The sequence below is a fragment of the Rattus norvegicus genome, chromosome 5 (genome assembly GCF_021556685.1).
Source record: "Rattus norvegicus strain SHRSP/BbbUtx chromosome 5, alternate assembly SHRSP_T2T, whole genome shotgun sequence".
Lineage (NCBI taxonomy): Eukaryota > Metazoa > Chordata > Mammalia > Rodentia > Muridae > Rattus > Rattus norvegicus.
Genome location: NC_141538.1, coordinates 112,161,019 through 112,180,695, shown reverse-complemented (window position 1 = coordinate 112,180,695; position 19,677 = coordinate 112,161,019). Strand labels below are relative to the sequence as shown.

At 40.4% G+C, this 19,677-nt stretch overlaps 1 pseudogene; it reads right to left on the bottom strand.

Annotated features, from left to right (window-relative positions):
* Nucleotides 1–2,721: 2,721 nt before the first annotated feature.
* Nucleotides 2,722–18,185, bottom strand: Hspd1-ps33 (heat shock protein family D (Hsp60) member 1, pseudogene 33; annotated as a pseudogene).
* Nucleotides 18,186–19,677: the final 1,492 nt, after the last annotated feature.

Below are 19,677 nucleotides of genomic sequence, written 5' to 3'. Positions count from 1 at the left end.
GAAATTTCAGTATTTTTAATTTTGTCCTTCTTTCTCTTAGCTACCCTACCTTGAACACAATCACGGATATCATAATATGCACAAGGTTTTTATTTAGAGATAAAGTAAAAATAACTCTGTCTCTCTACATGAATTATAAATATGCTTATGTATGCACATCACTCCCTCCTTCTCAGGCTCTTCTACCATGACTAATGAGAGCTGAGCCAGATAACATTATTGCTGTGGTTATAAATCTCAACATTTAGAGTTCATCATTCAGCCATTCTCTCATTCAACAAATACTTTTTTCTGTGCCACTATTTATTTCTAAGTGAGGTCTGAGGTACCTATTAAGACACAGAGGCTCAGTCTTATGATATTTTCATTTCAAGTATATACTTTCCCTATGGGCTGTAGATTTTGATAAGAAGAGAGAAGAAACAACAGAGAGGAAAGGAAGGGGAAAGGGTATTAAACACAGTATATTGCTTTGGTGTTTCGGAGGAAAGTAACAGTCTTACTTTAAGAGGCTGCTGTTGTTTCCAGCCATTGTTTCTGGTCCTGCAAAGAAGAGGTGGTTACATTTCTCCAGGTCTCTAATCAGAAAGTGATTTCAAAATATATGCACATGTTACAGCACAATGGATTCTATAAGTCAAAGGCAGCACTGGAATGTTCATCAGTTCCTTCATATAGCAGTGTTACTCCATGTCTCTGTGTCCTGGGGACCCCTGGTATCTTGGAGCTCAGACTTAGAGTTTGGATTCTTGAGATATCCCTGTCCTTTATACAGAGACAAGCTTTAGGTGTCCTGCAAGCCCAGCATGACCAACAGCCTCCCTGAATGACCTCACATCAGCCTCCATTCTTTCTGTATTAACAAACACAGAAGAAGCATCGACTGTTGGCATGGGATGAGTCGTTGGTGATGACTTCATACCTTTTCCTTATAGCTGTGTAAATAAGGCTCATGGGTTTTAATTAACACTCGAAGAACCATTCAACAAGTTCTGATAATGAGATGATAGAAGACGCACCTGGCCTATTTGCAGTTTTGTGCACACACGTCGCTGAGAGGGCATGAGAAGCACATCGTTCCTCAACACAGGAGCTGTGCCAAGTCTGTAAGTGGCTTCCCTACATTTTTCCCAGTAATAAATGTATCCTTAACTGCCCAGCACATTTCTCCTTCATCACTGAACTTGCCTTTAAGCTTTGAGACCTGGCAAATATTGAAAACCTTGTGAAATGTTTTCAACTCTTGATGTCCCTGCCATAAATTAATTAAGATAACTCATTTTCTCCCATATTTCCATAATCCAGAAATGAGAATCTAATGCAATTTTTAAGAGTCAGGAGGAAAAAAAGTCACTTGACTTTTTCATTCACTAATGCCTGCTTTTAATCCTCTGAAAAATACAAGGCAAATTTTCAACGCAGACCAGTGGGCTTGGATCCTGACTACGTTTAAAATAACTCAATCATATTCATTAATAACAAAGATAGCTAGAAGCCCCCACACTTAGTCTCAAACAACATGAGATCATCAGAGTATGCGGGAATTGGATATACCTCATCATTAATCTTAATTTCAAAAATTGCATTTGAAGATTTAATTTTCTCTTCCTATGTCTGGACAAGCAATAAGAAATAATCTTTCTCCTCTTAATTGCATTTACTTTTATGACTCCATAAAAGGACAACTCTAGACATTCTTTTCAGAAATAAAAAAATCATTGATAATCCTCATTATCACGGTGTCTTTGTCTGTAGCCTCAGCAGCTGGACTTCCATGGGGCATGGAAAGCAAATCTAAAATACAATTTCTAGCTGTAGGGAATGTCCAAAATTCACCAAAAGCCCACGTTTGCCTGCTATCACAGCAAAGATGAACACTGCAACACTTTTCCTCAAGTGGCTTAGCTTCTATTAGAAAATGAGAATTTTATTTAGAGTTATAGTCACTTAATCAAGCTATCACCTTTTTAACTTTAAACAAAATTTTATCAAAGACAGTTTGTTATATAATTAGATACTTCTCTTCTTTGTCCACCATTATTCTGGCTCTCCACAGAAAGTCTGCTTCCGCACCACTCATTGGGTGGCACAAGTAATGTCATTAACCCTGACCAGAACTGAACAGTAGAAATGCCTCAATGACTTATGCTAAAAGCAGAATACTGATTGTGGTGGTTTCAAAATGTTTGTCCCAAGGAGTGTCACCATTAGGCAGTGTGGCCTTGTTGGAGTGGGTGTGACCTTACTGGAGGAAGTACGGGGTGGGTTTGTGATCCACCTCCTAGCTGCCCATGATACATACTCTCCTGGGTGCAGTCAGATCAAGATATAAAACTCTCCAAACTTCACCATCATGTCTGCCTGGATGCTGCCATTCTTCCTGCCATGATGATAAAGTATTAAACCTCTGTAAATGTGAGCCAGCCCCAATTATATCTTGCCCCTTATAAGAGTTGCCTTGATCATGGTGTCTCTTCACAGCAATAAAACTCTAACTAGTATATGGCTCTTACATCTAGTATTTAGAATGGATAGACAATAATTCAAAAATACAAATTATTTGTAAGTATGGACAATGAGAGAAATAAAATTACATATTGTCAATGGAAACAAGTAACTGATGGTTACAATGATCAGCCAGCCAGCATCTTCTTTAGTTTTATTCATGTGACTTCTCAGCAGTTATGTGTGAGGGCCTGCCTTTTAGTTTCCCATTATGGTTCATTGATAAGCAAAGAAGTATTCAAGGAGTAAGAATATAACACCTCTCATACCCACTGCCACTCCATTCATTGCTTCTATTTCAGGGTTCCTCTCTTCTCAGGAATTTCTGTCACTATATTTTCTCCTACAGTTAACATGGTGGCCACCCTAGGAACCATCCAGTAAAGCAGTTCTTACAGCCTTCCTGATACCAATGATTCCCTTGCCCACCATGTTCATAAATTTCATGCCATAACCAAGTTCTGAGGAATTTGGCAGAATTTATGCAACTATCAAAGATCCTTTAAAACCTATATTCTTAGCAGTAATCATGCTGAAATTCTGAGTGCTCTTTCAGTAATTTCGACACCTACTTTTTGATCTTCATTACCTGGATTTAATGAAGTCAATGCTGGGATGCACTGAAGCAGAGTGCAGCCCCTCCTAGAACAATGCTTTCTTCAACAACTGTTTTGTAACATTAGAGTATCCACAATGCTTTTTTCTCATTCACTTCAACCTCGCTGGCCTTTTCAATCTTCACCACATCTACATCTGAAAGTTTAGTCAGTCACTCACTCAACTTTTTCTTTTTATATTTGCTAGTTGTAATTTCTAACTGCTAAGTGATTTATTGGGTATGTCTTTCTTTTTTTTTTCAAAACTTAAATGGCAATTTATGTAAGCTATATGTCAGAGTTCAATCATTATTAACAAGTTCAGCATCTTTAGAAATTAGAGAACTGTATAATAAAACCCGACCCACAAAGCATGAAGATGAGGGCAACTGAAGGCTTATGAGCTTAAGTTGGGAGATGAATGCTCAAGACTATGGGGAACATCCATTCAAGCCATGATAGGTTTATTTGTTGCTTTTTTTTTTAACTTGAGTATTTCTTATATACATTTCGAGTGTTATTCCCTTTCCCGGTATCCGGGCATACATCCTCCTCCCCTTCCTTATGAGTGTTCCCCTCCCCACCCTCCCCCCATTGTCGCCCTCCCCCTAACAGTCTAGTTCACTGGGGGTTCAGTCTTAGCAGGACCCAGGGCTTCCCCTTCCACTGGTGCTCTTACTAGGATATTCATTGCTACCTATGAGGTCAGAGTCCAGGGTCAGTCCAGGTATAGTCTTTAGGTAGTGGCTTAGTCCCTGGAAGCTCTGGTTGCTTGGCATTGTTGTACATATGGGGTCTCGAGCCCCTTCAAGCTCTTCCAGTTCTTTCTCTGATTCCTTCAACGGGGGTCCTATTCTCAGTTCAGTGGTTTGCTGCTGGCATTCGCCTCTGTATTTGCTGTATTCTGGCTGTGTCTCTCAGGAGCGATCTACATCCGGCTCCTGTCGGCCTGCACTTCTTTGCTTCATCCATCTTGTCTAATAGGGTGGCTGTATATGTATGGGCCACATGTGGGGCAGGTTCTGAATGGGTGTTCCTTCTGTGTCTGTTTTAATCTTTGCCTCTCTCTTCCCTGCCAAGGGTATTCTTGTTCCCCTTTTAAAGAAGGAGTGAAGCATTCACATTTTGATCATCCGTCTTGAGTTTCATGTGTTCTAGGCATCTAGGGTAATTCAAGCATTTGGGCTAATAGCCACTTATCAATGAGTGCATACCATGTATGTCTTTCTGTGATTGGGTTACTCACTCAGGATGATATTTTCCAGTTCCAAACATTTGCCTACAAATTTCATAAAGTCATTGTTTTTGATAGCTGAGTAATATTCCATTGTGTAGATGTACCATATTTTCTGTATCCATTCCTCTGTTGAAGGGCATCTGGGTTCTTTCCAGCTTCTGGCTATTATAAATAAGGCTGCAATGAACATAGTGGAGCACGTGTCTTTTTTATACGTTGGGGCATCTTTTGGGGATATGCCCAAGAGAGGTATAGCTGGATCCTCAGGCAGTTCAATGTCCAATTTTCTGAGGAACCTCCAGACTGATTTCCAGAATGGTTGTACCAGTATGCAACCCCAACAACAATAGAGGAGTGTTCCTCTTTCTCCGCATCCTCGCCAGCATTTGCTGTCACCTGAGTTTTTGATCTTAGCCATTCTCACTGGCGTGAGGTGAAATCTCAGGGTTGTTTTGATTTCCATTTCCCTTATGACTAAAGATGTTGAACATTTCTTTAGGTGTTTCTCAGCCATTCGGCATTCCTCAGCTGTGAATTTTTGTTAAGCTCTGAACCCCATTTTTTTTTATTAACTTGAGTATTTCTTATATACATTTCGAGTGTTATTCCCTTTCCCGGTTTCCGGGCAAACATCCCCCTCCCCCCTCCCCTTCCTTATGGGTGTTCCCCTCCCAACCCTCCCCCCATTGCCACCCTCCCCCCATAGACTAGTTCACTGTGGGTTCAGTCTTAGCAGGACCCAGGGCTTCCCCTTCCACTGGTGCTCTTACTAGGATATTCATTGCTACCTATGGGGTCAGAGTCCAGGGTCAGTCCATGTATAGTCTTTAGGTAGTGGCTTAGTCCCTGGAAGCTCTGGTTGCTTGGCATTGTTGTACTTTTGGGGTCTCGAGCCCCTTCAAGCTCTTCCAGTTCTTTCTCTGATTCCTTCAATAGGGGACCTATTCTCAGTTCAGTGGTTTGCTGCTGGCATTCGCCTCTATATTTGCTGTATTCTGGCTGTGTCTCTCAGGAGCGATCTACATCCGGCTCAAGTCGGTCTGCACTTCTTTGCTTCATCCATCTTGTCTAATTGGGTGGCTGTATATGTATGGGCCACATGTGGGGCAGGCTCTGAATGGGTGTTCCTTCAGTCTCTGTTTTAATCTTTGCCTCTCCCTTCCCTGCCAAGGGTATTCTTTTTCCTCATTTAAAGAAGGAGTGAAGCATTCACATTTTGATCATCCGTCTTGAGTTTCGTTTGTTCTAGGGATCTAGGGTAATTCAAGCATTTGGGCTAATAGCCACTTATCAATGAGTGCATACCATGTATGTCTTTCTGTGATTGGGTTAGCTCACTCAGGATGATATTTTCCAGTTCCAACCATTTGCCTACGAATTTCATAAACTCGTTGTTTTTGATAGCTGAGTAATATTCCATTGTGTAGATGTACCACATTTTCTGTATCCATTCCTCTGTTGAAGGGCATCTGGGTTCTTTCCAGCTTCTGGCTATTATAAATATGGCTGCGATGAACATAGTGGAGCACGTGTCTCTTTTATATGTTGAGGCATCTTTTGGGTATATGCCCAAGAGAGGTATAGCTGGATCATCAGGCAGTTCAATGTCCAATTTTCTGAGGAACCTCCAGACTGATTTCCAGAATGGTTTTACCAGTCTGCAATCCCACCAACAATGGAGGAGTGTTCCTCTTTCTCCACATCCTCGCCAGCATCTGCTGTCACCTGAGTTTTTGATCTTAGCCAATCGCACTGGTGTGAGGTGAAATCTCAGGGTTGTTTTGATTTGCATTTCCCTTATGACTAAAGATGTTGAACATTTCTTTAGGTGTTTCTCAGCCATTCGGCATTCCTCAGCTGTGAATTCTTTGTTTAGCTCTGAACCCCATTTTTTAATAGGGTTTTTGTTTCCCTGCGATCTAACTTCTTGAGTTCTTTGTATATTTTGGAAATAAGGCCTCTATCTGTTGTAGGATTGGTAAAGATCTTTTCCCAATCTGTTGGTTGCCGTTTTGTCCTAACCACAGTGTCCTTTGCCTTACAGAAGCTTTGCAGTTTTATGAGATCCCATTTGTCGATTCTTGATCTTAGAGCATAAGCCATTGGTGTTTTGTTCAGGAAATTTTTTCCAGTGCCCATGTGTTCCAGATGCTTCCCTAGTTTTTCTTCTATTAGTTTGAGTGTGTCTGGTTTGATGTGGAGGTCCTTGATCCACTTGGACTTAAGCTTTGTACAGGGTGATAAGGATGGATCGATCTGCATTCTTCTACATGTTGCCCTCCAGTTGAACCAGCACCATTTGCTGATAATACTATCTTTTTTCCATTGGATGGTTTTGGCTCCTCTGTCAAAAATCAAGTGACCATAGGTGTGTGGGTTCATTTCTGGGTCTTCAATTCTATTCCATTGGTCTATCTGTCTGTCTCTGTACCAATACCATGCAGTTTTTATCACTATTGCTCTGTAATACTGCTTGAGTTCAGGGATAGTGATTCCCCCTGAAGTCCTTTTATTGTTGAGGATAGCTTTAGCTATCCTGGGTTTTTTGTTATTCCAGATGAATTTGCAAATTGTTCTGTCTAACTCTTTGAAGAATTGGATTGGTATTTTGATGGGGATTGCATTGAATCTGTAGATTGCTTTTGGTAAAATGGCCATTTTTACCATATTAATCCTGCCAATCCATGAGCATGGGAGATCTTTCCATCTTCTGAGGTCTTCTTCAATTTCTTTCCTCAGTGTCTTGAAGTTCTTATTGTACAGATCTTTTACTTGCTTGCTTAAAGTCACACCGAGGTACTTTATATTATTTGGGTCTATTATGAAGGGTGTCGTTTCCCTAATTTCTTTCTCGGTTTGTTTCTCTTTTGTATAGAGGAAGGCAACTGATTTATTTGAGTTAATTTTATACCCAGCCACTTTGCTGAAGTTGTTTATCAGCTTTAGTAGTTCTCTGGTGGAACTTTTGGGATCACTTAAATATACTATCATGTCATCTGCAAATAGTGATATTTTGACCTCTTCTTTTCCGATCTGTATCCCTTTGATCTCCTTTTGTTGTCTGATTGCTCTGGCTAGAACTTCAAGAACTATATTGAATAAGTAGGGAGAGAGTGGGCAGCCTTGTCTAGTCCCTGATTTTAGTGGGATTGCTTCAAGTTTCTCTCCATTTAGTTTAATGTTAGCAACTGGTTTGCTGTATATGGCTTTTACTATGTTTAGGTATGGGCCTTGAATTCCTATTCTTTCCAGGACTTTTATCATGAAGGGGTGTTGAATTTTGTCAAATGCTTTCTCAGCATCTAATGAAATGATCATGTGGTTCTGTTCTTTCAGTTTGTTTATATAATGGATCACGTTGATGGTTTTCCGTATATTAAACCATCCCTGCATGCCTGGGATGAAGCCTACTTGATCATGGTGGATGATTGTTTTGATGTGCTCTTGAATTCGGTTTGCCAGAATTTTATTGAGTATTTTTGCATCGATATTCATAAGGGAAATTGGTCTGAAGTTCTCTTTCTTTGTTGTGTCTTTGTGTGGTTTAGGTATAAGAGTAATTGTGGCTTCGTAGAAGGAATTCGGAAGGGCTCCATCTGTTTCAATTTTGTGGAATAGTTTGGATAATATTGGTATGAGGTCTTCTATGAAGGTTTGATAGAATTCTGCACTAAACCCGTCTGGACCTGGGCTCTTTTTGGTTGGGAGACCTTTAATGACTGCTTCTATTTCCTTAGGAGTTATGGGGTTGTTTAACTGGTTTATCTGTTCCTGATTTAACTTCGATGCCTGGTATCTGTCTAGGAAATTGTCCATTTCCTGAAGATTTTCAAATTTTGTTGAATATAGGTTTTTATAGTAAGATCTGATGATTTTTTGAATTTCCTCCGAATCTGTAGTTATGTCTCCCTTTTCATTTCTGATTTTGTTAATTTGGACACACTCTCTGTGTCCTCTCGTTAGTCTGGCTAAGGGTTTATCTATCTTGTTGATTTTCTCAAAGAACCAACTTTTGGTTCTGTTGATTCTTTCTATGGTCCTTTTTGTTTCTACTTGGTTGATTTCAGCTCTGAGTTTGATTATTTCCTGCCTTCTACTCCTCCTGGGTGTATGTGCTTCTTTTTGTTCTAGAGCTTTTAGGTGTGCTGTCAAGCTGCTGACATATGCTCTTTCCTGTTTCTTTCTGCAGGCACTCAGCGCTATGAGTTTTCCTCTTAGCACAGCTTTCATTGTGTCCCATAAGTTTGAGTATGTTGTATCTTCATTTTCATTAAATTCTAAAAAGTTTTTAATTTCTTTCTTTATTTCTTCCTTGACCAGGTTATCATTGAGTAGAGCATTGTTCAATTTCCACGTATATGTGGGCATTCTTCCCTTATTGTTATTGAAGACCAGTTTTAGGCCGTGGTGGTCCGATAGCACGCATGGGATTATTTCTATCTTTCTGTACCTGTTGAGGCCCGTTTTTTGACCAATTATATGGTCAATTTTGGAGAAAGTACCATGAGGAGCTGAGAAGAAGGTATATCCTTTTGCTTTAGGATAGAATGTTCTATAAATATCCGTTAAGTCCATTTGGCTCATGACTTCTCTTAGTCTGTCTACATCACTGTTTAATTTCTGTTTCCATGATCTGTCCATTGATGAGAGTGGGGTGTTGAAATCTCCCACTATTATTGTGTGAGGTGCAATGTGTGTTTTGAGCTTTAGTAAGGTTTCTTTTACATATGTAGGTGCCCTTGTATTTGGGGCATAGATATTTAGGATTGAGAGTTCATCTTGGTTGATTTTTCCTTTGATGAATATGAAGTGTCCTTCCTTATCTTTTTTGATGACTTTTAGTTGGAAATTGATTTTATTTGATATTAGAATGGCTACTCCAGCTTGCTTCTTCTGACCATTTGCTTGGAAAGTTGTTTTCCAGCCTTTCACTCTGAGGTAGTGTCTGTCTTTGTCTCTGAGGTGTGTTTCCTGTAGGCAGCAGAATGCAGGGTCCTCGTTGCGTATCCAGTTTGTTAATCTATGTCTTTTTATTGGGGAGTTGAGGCCATTGATATTGAGAGATATTAAGGAATAGTGATTATTGCTTCCCGTTATATTCATATTTGATGTGAGGTTATGTTTGTGTGCTTTCATTCTCTTTGTTTTGCTGCCAAGACGATTAGTTTCTTGCTTCTTCTAGGGTATAGCTTGCCTCCTTATGTTGGGCTTTACCATTTATTATCCTTTGTAGTGCTGGATTTGTAGAAAGATATTGTGTAAATTTGGTTTTGTCATGGAATATCTTGGTTTCTCCATCAATGTTAATTGAGAGTTTTGCTGGATACAGTAATCTGGGCTGGCATTTGTGTTCTCTTAGGGTCTGTATAACATCAGTCCAGGATCTTCTGGCCTTCATAGTTTTTGGCGAGAAGTCTGGTGTGATTCTGATAGGTCTGCCTTTATATGTTACTTGACCTTTTTCCCTTACTGCTTTTAATATTCTTTCTTTATTTTGTGCGTTTGGTGTTTTGACAATTATGTGACGGGAGGTGTTTCTTTTCTGGTCCAATCTATTTGGAGTTCTGTAGGCTTCCTGTATGTCTATGGGTATCTCTTTTTTTAGATTAGGGAAGTTTTCTTCTATGATTTTGTTGAAGATATTTACTGGTCCTTTGAGCTGGGAGTCTTCACTCTCTTCTATACCTATTATCCTTAGGTTTGATCTTCTCATTGAGTCCTGGATTTCCTGTATGTTTTGGACCAGTAGCTTTTTCCGCTTTACATTATCTTTGACAGTTGAGTCAATGATTTCTATGGAATCTTCTGCTCCTGAGATTCTCTCTTCCATCTCTTGTATTCTGTTGGTGAAGCTTGTATCTACAGCTCCTTGTCTCTTCTTTTGGTTTTCTATATCCAGGGTTGTTTCCATGTGTTCTTTCTTGATTGCTTCTATTTCCATTTTTAATTCCTTCAACTGTTTGATTGTGTTTTCCTGGAATTCTTTCAGGGATTTTTGCGATTCCTCTCTGTAGGCTTTTACTTGTTTATTAATGTTTTCCTGTGCTTCCCTAAGTGTGTTCAGGTCTTTCCTGAAGTCCTCCAGCATCATGATCAAATATGATTTTGAAACTAGATCTTGCTTTTCTGGTGTGTTTGGATATTCCATGTTTGTTTTGGTGGGAGAATTGGGCTCCGATGATGGCATGTAGTCTTGGTTTCTGTTGCTTGGGTTCCTGCGGTTGCCTCTCGCCATCAGATTATCTCTAGTGTTACTTTGTTCTGCTATTTCTGACAGTGGCTAGACTGTCCTATAAGCCTGTGTGTCAGGAGTGCTGTATACCTGTTTTCCTCTCTTTCAGTCAGTTATGGGGACAGAGTGTTCTGCTTTCGGGCGTGTAGTTTTTCCTCTCTACAGGTCTTCAGCTGTTCCTGTGGGCCTGTGTCTTGAGTTCACCAGGCAGCTTTCTTGCAGCAGAAAATTTGGTCTTACCTGTGGTCCCGAGGCTCAGGTTTGCTCGTGGGGTGCTGTCCAGGGGCTCTCTGCAGCGGCAGCAACCAGGAAGACCTGTGCCGCCCCTTCCGGGAGCTTCAGTGCACCAGGGTTCCAGATGGTCTTTGGCTTTTTCCTCTGGCGTCCGAGATGTGTGTGCAGGGAGCAGTCTCTTCTGGTTTCCCAGGCCTGTCTGCCTCTCTGAAGGTTTAGCTCTCCCTCCCACGGGATTTGGGTGCAGAGAACTGTTTATCCGGTCTGTTTCCTTCAGGGTCCGGCGGTGTCTCCGGCAGGGGTCCTGCCGCTCCTGGGCCCTCCCCCACGGGAGCCCAGAGGCCTTATACAGTTTCCTCTTGGGCCAGGGATGTGGGCAGGGGTGAGCAGTGTTGGTGGTCTCTTCCGCTCTGCAGCCTCAGGAGTGCCCACCTGACCAGGCGGTTGGGTCTCTCTCTCACCGGGTCTGGGAGCAGAGAGCTGCTGCGGGCCGGGATCCGCGGATGTGGGACTTGAACCCCATTTTTTAATAGGATTATTTGTCTCCCTGCGGTCTAACTTCTTGAGTTCTTTGTATATTTTGGATATAAGGCCTCTATCTGTTGTAGGATTGGTAAAGATCTTTTCCCAATCTGTTGGTTGCCGTTTTGTCCTAACCACAGTGTCCTTTGCCTTACAGAAGCTTTGCAGTTTTATGAGATCCCATTTGTCGATTCTTGATCTTAGGGCATAAGCCATTGGTGTTTTGTTCAGGAAATTTTTTCCAGTGCTGATGTGTTCCAGATGCTTCCCTAGCTTTTCTTCTATTAGTTTGACTGTGTCTGGTTTGATGTGGAGGTCCTTGATCCACTTGGACTTAAGCTTTGTACAGGGTGATAAGAATGGATCGATCTGCATTCTTCTACATGTTGACCTCCAGTTGAACCAGCACCATTTGCTGAAAATGCTATCTTTTTTCCATTGGATGGTTTTGGCTCCTTTGTCAAAAATCAAGTGACCTTAGGTGTGTGGGTTCATTTCTGGGTCTTCAATTCTATTCCATTGGGCTATCTGTCTGTCTCTGTACCAATACCATGTAGTTTTTATCACTATTGTTCTGTAATACTGCTTGAGTACAGGGATAGTGATTCCCCCTGAAGTCCTTTTATTGTTGAGGATAGTTTTAGCTATCCTGGGTTTTTTGTTATTCCAGATGAATTTGCAAATTGTTCTGTCTAACTCTTTGAAGAATTGGATTGGTATTTTGATGGGGATTGCATTGAATCTGTAGATCGCTATTGGTAAAATGGCCATTTTTACTATATTAATCCTGCCAATCCATGAGCATGGGAGATCTTTCCATCTTCTGAGGTCTTCTTCAATTTCTTTCTTCAGTGTCTTGAAGTTCTTATTGTACAAATCTTTTACTTGCTTGGCTAAAGTCACACCGAGGTACTTTATATTATTTGGGTCTATTATGAAGGGTGTCGTTTCCCTAATTTCTTTCTCGGCTAGTTTCTCTTTTGTGTAGAGGAAGGCTACTGATTTATTTGAGTTAATTTTATACCCAGACACTTTGCTGAAGTTGTTTATCAGCTTTAGCAGTTCTCTGGTGGAACTTTTGGGATCACTTAAATATACTATCATATCATCTGCAAATAGTGATATTTTGACTTCTTCTTTTCCGATCTGTATCCCCTTGACCTCCTTTTGTTGTCTGATTGCTCTGGCTAGAACTTCAAGAACTATTTTGAATAAGTAGGGAGAGAGTGGGCAGTCTTGTCTGGTCCTTGATTTTAGTGGGATTGCTTCAAGTTTCTCTCCATTTAGTTTAATGTTAGCAACTGTTTTGCTGTATATGGCTTTTACTATATTTAGGTATGGGCCTTGAATTCCTATTCTTTCCAGGACTTTTATCATGAAGGGGTGTTGAATTTTGTCAAATGCTTTCTCTGCATCTAATGAAATGATCATGTGGTTTTGTTCTTTCAGTTTGTTTATATAATGGATCACGTTGATGGTTTTTCGTATATTAAACCATCCCTGCATGCCTGGGATGAAGCCTACTTGATCATGGTGGATGATTGTTTTGATGTGCTCTTGGATTCGGTTTGCCAGAATTTTATTGAGTATTTTTGCGTCGATATTCATAAGGGAAATTGGTCTGAATTTCTCTTTCTTTGTTGTGTCTTTGTGTGGTTTAGGTATAAGAGTAATTGTGGCTTCATAGAAGGAATTCGGTAGGGCTCCATCTGTTTCAATTTTGTGGAATAGTTTGTATAATATTGGTATGAGGTCTTCTATGAAGGTCTGATAGAATTCTGCACTAAACCCATCTGGACCTGGGCTCTTTTTGGTTGGGAGACCTTTAATGACTGCTTCTATTTCCTTAGGAGTTATGGGGTTGTTTAACTGGTTTATCTGTTCCTGATTTAACTTCGGTACCTGGTATCTGTCTAGGAAATTGTCCATTTCCTGCAGATTTTCAAGTTTTGTTGAATATAGGTTTTTATAGTAAGATCTGATGATTTTTTGAACTTCCTCTGAATTTGTAGTTTTGTCTCCCTTTTCATTTTTGATTTTATTAATTTAGACACACTCTCTATGTCCTCTCGTTTGTCGGGCTAAGGGTTTATCAATCTTGTTGATTTTCTCAAAGAACTAACTTTTGGTTCTGTTGATTCTTTCTATGGTCCTTTTTGTTTCTACTTGGTTGATTTCAGCTCTGAATTTGATTATTTCCTGCCTTCTACTCCTCCTGGGTGTATTTGCTTCTTTTTGTTCTAGAGCTTTTAGGTGTGCTGTCAAGCTGGTGACATATGCTCTTTCCTGTTTCTTTCTGCAGGCACTCAGCGCTATGTGTTTTCCTCTTAGCACAGCTTTCATTGTGTCCCATAAGTTTGGGTCTGTTGTACCTACATTTTCATTAAATTCTAAAAAGTTTTTAATTTCTTTCTTTATTTGTTCCTTAACCAGGTTATCATTGAGTAGAGCATTGTTCAATTTCCACGTATATGTGGGCATTCTTCCCTTATTGTTATTGAAGACCAGTTTTAGGCCGTGGTGGTCCGATAGCACGCATGGGATTATTTCTATCTTTCTGTACCTGTTGAGGCCCGTTTTTGACCAATTTTATGGTCAATTTTGGAGAAAGTACCATGAGGATCTGAGAAGAAGGTATGTCCTTTTGCTTTAGGATAGAATGTTCTATAAATATCTATTAAGTCCATTTGGCTCATGACTTCTCTTAGTCTGTCTACATCTCTGTTTAATTTCTGTTTCCATGATCTGACCATTGATGAGAGTGGGGTGTTGAAATCTCCTACTATTATTGTGTGAGGTGCAATGTGTGTTTTGAGCTTTAGTAAGGTTTCTTTTACGTACGTAGGTGCCCTTGTATTTAGGGCATAGATATTTAGGATTGAGAGTTCATCTTGGTGGATTTTTCCTTTGATGAATATGAAGTGTCCTTCCTTATCTTTTTTGATGACTTTTATTTGAAAATTGATTTTATTTGATAATAGAATGGCTACTCCAGCTTGCTTCTTCTGACCATTTGCTTGGAAAGTTGTTTTCCAGCCTTTCACTCTGAGGTAGTGTCTGTCTTTGTCTCTGAGGTGTGTTTCCTGTAGGCAGCAGAATGCAGGGTCCTCGTTGAGTATCCAGTTTGTTAATCTATGTCTTTTTATTGAGGAGTTGAGGCCATTGATGTTGAGAGATATTAAGGAATAGTGATTATTGCTTCCTGTTATATTCATATTTGGATGTGAGGTTATGTTTGTGTGTGCTTTTCTTCTCATTGTTTTGTTGCCAAGACGATTAGTTTCTTGCTTCTTCTAGGGTATAGCTTGCCTCCTTATGTTGGGCTTTACCATTTATTATCTTTTATAGTGCTGGATTTGTAGAAAGATATTGTGTAAATTTGTTTTTGTCATGGAATATCTTGGTTTCTCCATCTATGTTAATTGAGAGTTTTGCAGGATACAGTAACCTGGGCTGGCATTTGTGTTCTCTTAGGTTCTGTATGACATCAGTCCAGGATCTTCTGGCCTTCATAGTTTCTGGAGAAAAGTCTGGTGTGATTCTGATAGGTCTGCCTTTATATGTTACTTGACCTTTTTCCCTTACTGCTTTTAATATTCTTTCTTTATTTTGTGCGTTTGGGTTTTGACTATTATGTGACGGGAGGTGTTTCTTTTCTGGTCCAATCTATTTGGAGTTCTGTAGGCTTCTTGTATGCCTATGGATATCTCTTTTTTTAGGTTAGGGAAGTTTTCTTCTATGATTTTGTTGAAGATATTTACTGGTCCTTTGAGCTGGGAGTCTTCACTCTCTTCTATACCTATTATCCTTAAGTTTGATCTTCTCATTGAGTCCTGGATTTCCTGTATGTTTTGGACCAGTAGCTTTTTCCGCTTTACATTATCTTTGACAGTTGAGTCAATGATTACTATGGAATCTTTTGCTCCTGAGATTCTCTCTTCCATCTCTTGTATTCTGTTGGTGAAGCCCGTATCTACAGCTCCTTGTCTCTTCTTTTGGTTTTCTATATCCAGGGTTGTTTCCATGTGTTCTTTCTTGATTTCTTCTATTTCCATTTTTAATTCCTTCAACTGTTTGATTGTGTTTTCCTGGAATTCTTTCAGGGATTTTTGTGACTCCTCTCTATGGGCTTCTACTTGTTTATTTATGATTTCCTGGAATTCTTTCAGGGATTTTTATGACTCCTCTCTATGGGCTTCTACTTGTTTATTTATGATTTCCTGGAATTCTTTCAGGGATTTTTGTGATTCTTCTCTGTAGGCTTCTACTTGTTCTCTAAGGGAGTTCTTCACGTCTTTCTTGAAGTCCTCCAGTATCATGATCAAATATGATTTTGAAACTAGATCTTGCTTTTCTGGTGTGTTTGGATATTCCATGTTTGTTTTGATGAGAGAATTGGGCTCCGATGGTGCCATGTAGTCTTGGTTTCTGTTGCTTGGGTTCCTGTGCTTGCCTCTCACCATCAGATTATCTCTAGTGTTGCGTTGTTCTGCTATTTTTGACAGTGGCTAGACTGTCCTATAAGCCTCTGTGTCAGGAGTGCTGTAGACCTGATTTCCTCTCTTTCAGTCAGTTATGGGGACAGAGTGTTCTGCTTTCGGGCGTGTAGTTTTTCCTCTCTACAGGTCTTCAGCTGTTCCTGTGGGCCTGTGTCTTGAGTTCACCAGGCAGGTCACTTCCAGCAGAAAAGTTGGTCTTACCCGTGGTCCCAAGGCTCATGTTTGCTCCCAGGGTGCTGCCCACGAGCTCTCTGAGGCAGCAGCAACCAGGAAGATCTGCACCGCCGTTTCCGGGAGCTTCAGTGCACCAGGGTTCCAGATGGCGTTTGGTGTTTTCCTCTGGAATCAGTAATGTGTGCAGGGAGCAGTCTCTTCTGGTTTCCCAGGAGTGTCTGCCTCTCTGAAGGTTTAGCTCTCCCTCCCATGAGATTTGGGTGCAGAGAACTGTTTATCCGGTCTGTTCCTTCAGGTTCCGGGGTGTCTCAGGCGCAGGGGTCCTGCCGCTCCTGGGCCTTCCCCCACGGGAACCCAGAGGCCTTATACAGTTTCCTCTTGGGCCAGCGATGTGGGCAGGGGTGAGCAGTGTTGGTGGTCTCTTCCGCTCTGCAGCCTCAGGAGTGCCCACCTGACCCAGCGGTAGGGTATGTCTTTCAATTTGAGGTTTGTCATCTTTTCCTTTCAAATGCATAGTGTCATCCTTGGTAAAATGGCCCTTTTTTAGTCTGTTTAAAACCAGTGTGCTTTGGGCTTCTCCATCATCCTGAGCAACTTGGCAACCTCGAGAGTAGTTTCAATTAGCTGCACAATAGGCATTCAACAGAACATAGTCATCTTGAAATTCACATTTTTGACCTTTCAAATGTTAATAAAATATAGGGAAAATATTTTTATTAAACATTATGCCTTTAATACCTTCTAATTCATTCTTCAGAGTTTTACCATACTTTACTGTGATGACGCTCTTTCTTCGAACCTTTTTCATTGCATTAGAAATGGTGTTTCCATGAAGTCATTGTTTTTGATAGCTGAGTAGTACTCCATTGTGTAGATGTACCATAATTTTTAATCCATTCCTCTTTTGAAGGGCATCTGGGTTCTTTACAGCTTCTGGCTATTATAAATAAGGTTGCTATGAGCATAGTGGAGCATATGTCTTTGTTGTATATTGGAGCACCTTTTGGGTATATGCCCAAATGGAATAAACTAGAAAATATCATCCTGAGTGAGATTACTCAGTCACAGAAAAACACACTTGGTATGCACTCATTGATAAGTGGATATTAGCCAAAAAGCTCAAATTACCCAAGATGCAATCTACAGACCACAGGAAGTTCAAGAAGGATGACCAAAATGCAGATGCTCCCACTCCTTCTTAAAAGGGGGAAAATATTCATAGGAAAGGATATGGAAGCAAAGTCTAGAGCAGCAACTCAAGGAATGGCCATTCAGAGACTGACACACATTTATATACAGCCACCAATAGTAGATAAGATTGATGAAACTAAAAAAATGCATGCAGAAAGGGACTGGATATAGATCTCTCCTGAGAGACACATTCAGAGCATGTCCAAAACAGAGGTCAATGCTAGCAGCAAACCACCGAACTGAGACTAGGACCCATTGGGAGGAATTAGAGGAAGTATTGAAAGAGTTGAAGGATCTTGGAACCCCATAAAAACAACAATGCCAACCAACCAGAGCTTCCAGGGACTAAACCACTACCGAAAGACTATACATGGACTGACCCAGGGCTCCAACTGTATATGTAGCAGAGAATAGCCTTGTTGGAGCACCAGTGGAAGGGAAAGCCCTTGGTCTTGCCATAGTTGGACCCCCAGTGTAGGGCAATATGGGGGAGGGCAATATGGGGTAGGGGAGGGAATGGGGACTTGTGAACAGGAAACCGGGAAGGGGAATAACCTTTGAAATGTAAGTAAAGAAATATATAATAAAAATATTTTTTAAAAATGTTGTCTTTGCCTCCATTTGTAGAAATTGTAGCATCTAAGGAGTTACTTCAGGGGTTGTGACAGGTTTAGGCTGTTTTTAAAGTTCAGGTATTAAAGCATCAGCAGCCAACTTCACACCTCTCCTAATTTCCCAACAAATTGGGCCAGAACAATAGCAGTGATCATCCCCAGCCTCTTAGTTTGTGTTATTGGCAACATCTTGAACAAGTTTGTCTTTGCTGTTTTTTATCTATTCTTTAAATCCATTAACTTTAGAACAATGACCAACCCCCAATTCCCATCCTTTGTTACTTGGGGACTTCCCCAACCCTGTTCAAACATCACTGTTCTTCGCTTTACTTCCATGATACTAGCTAAAGCATCTCCTAACAAGTGTCCACCTTGAAGCATTAAGGTTCAGGCGTCCCCACAAATATATACTCAGCACGGTACTGTTCACTGTCCTCACAGAGCCTCTGCTATGTACAAACTCATCCTGGATTCTCTTCTTCCTCTTATATGAACAGCCTCTAGCCTGGCCTGGAAACACCCAGAAAATCCACCCATCCATCATCTATTTAAGGATTTTCTTTCCAATGTCACATTCCAAGTTTCAAGGGTCTAGAATGGTTTAGCACCTACTATTAGGGAAACTAATTCAAATCCTAACACCAGGCAAATAGGTAACCATAACAAAACATAACATTATAACCAAGAGATGATGTGACAAGGCTCTGCAGCAGAAATAAGAATAACTGAGACAAAAAGGGAGTAGCATTTTTTGGTGACATATTACTTGACCGCATCAGATCCACATTCTTTGTATGTGGTCCCTCAGTCCCTTTGTCATCAGCTACTACACCACCCCTACTCCATTTTAGAATAAGTACTAAGGCAACAAGAGTGAAAGACTTCTCTGTGCAGTGAGCTAGAAAATTTGGGGAGCTGTTCAAGGAGAAGAGACGTGTCATTGCCTACCCGTCTGCCCCAAGTGTTTTCCTGCAAAATATTTTTTGTGTGTATGAACATTATTGCCTGAATGAATATCTATATACTACATCATGCCTGGTGCCCATAGATACCTGAAAATACCATGTAGTCACCTGAAAGTGGAGTGACAGACAGTTCTGAGCTTCCACGTGGTTTTTAGGACCCAAACTCAGCTCTTCTGCAGAAGCAGCAGCTGCTTTTAATGACAAAGCCATCTCTCTAGACCTTCTCCAGACAGATTTCTGATGCTAGCCTTCGTTCTGCTAATCATAAGTTGTTTTTTCTTGGGTACCACATGCCACCAATGTGAAATGTAACTGACTTATTAATAAGAATTCTTTTCAACATTCATGTTTTTAATTTTTCTATTGCATATTTTCTGGCATATAAATGTGATATAATCCACAAATACACTTTGGAAATTGCAGAGAAATTAAAATTAAGTGCCATTTGACATTCTAATAAATGTACCATAAATTCTTCAGTAAGATTTCTTTCTGTTTCCATCTTAGTGTGAGGATAGAATGTCCTTTTGTTTCATTCAGTTTTGAAGAAAAGCAAATGACTCACGACTAGAGATCCATGCCATGTTAGCAAAATGGAAATGAGACAGAAAAAAATCTTTACCTCCTAACAGGATCATCTTCATATTTGGAAGGCTTGTTTACCTTATGAGTGCTTATCTGTGAAGCATGATTGAAATGTTACACACACACACACACACACACACACACACACACACACACACACACACACGGGTGTATACCACCTTTTAGGGGGGAAAAAAACCTAAATGAAACCTAAGGGCCAGAGCCGAGAGGAAAGAGAAATATAACCCTGAAAGAATATCTGAGAATAAAGACAAAGGAACATTAAAGGAGGGAGATGAATGAAAGCCCAGACAGAAGACACA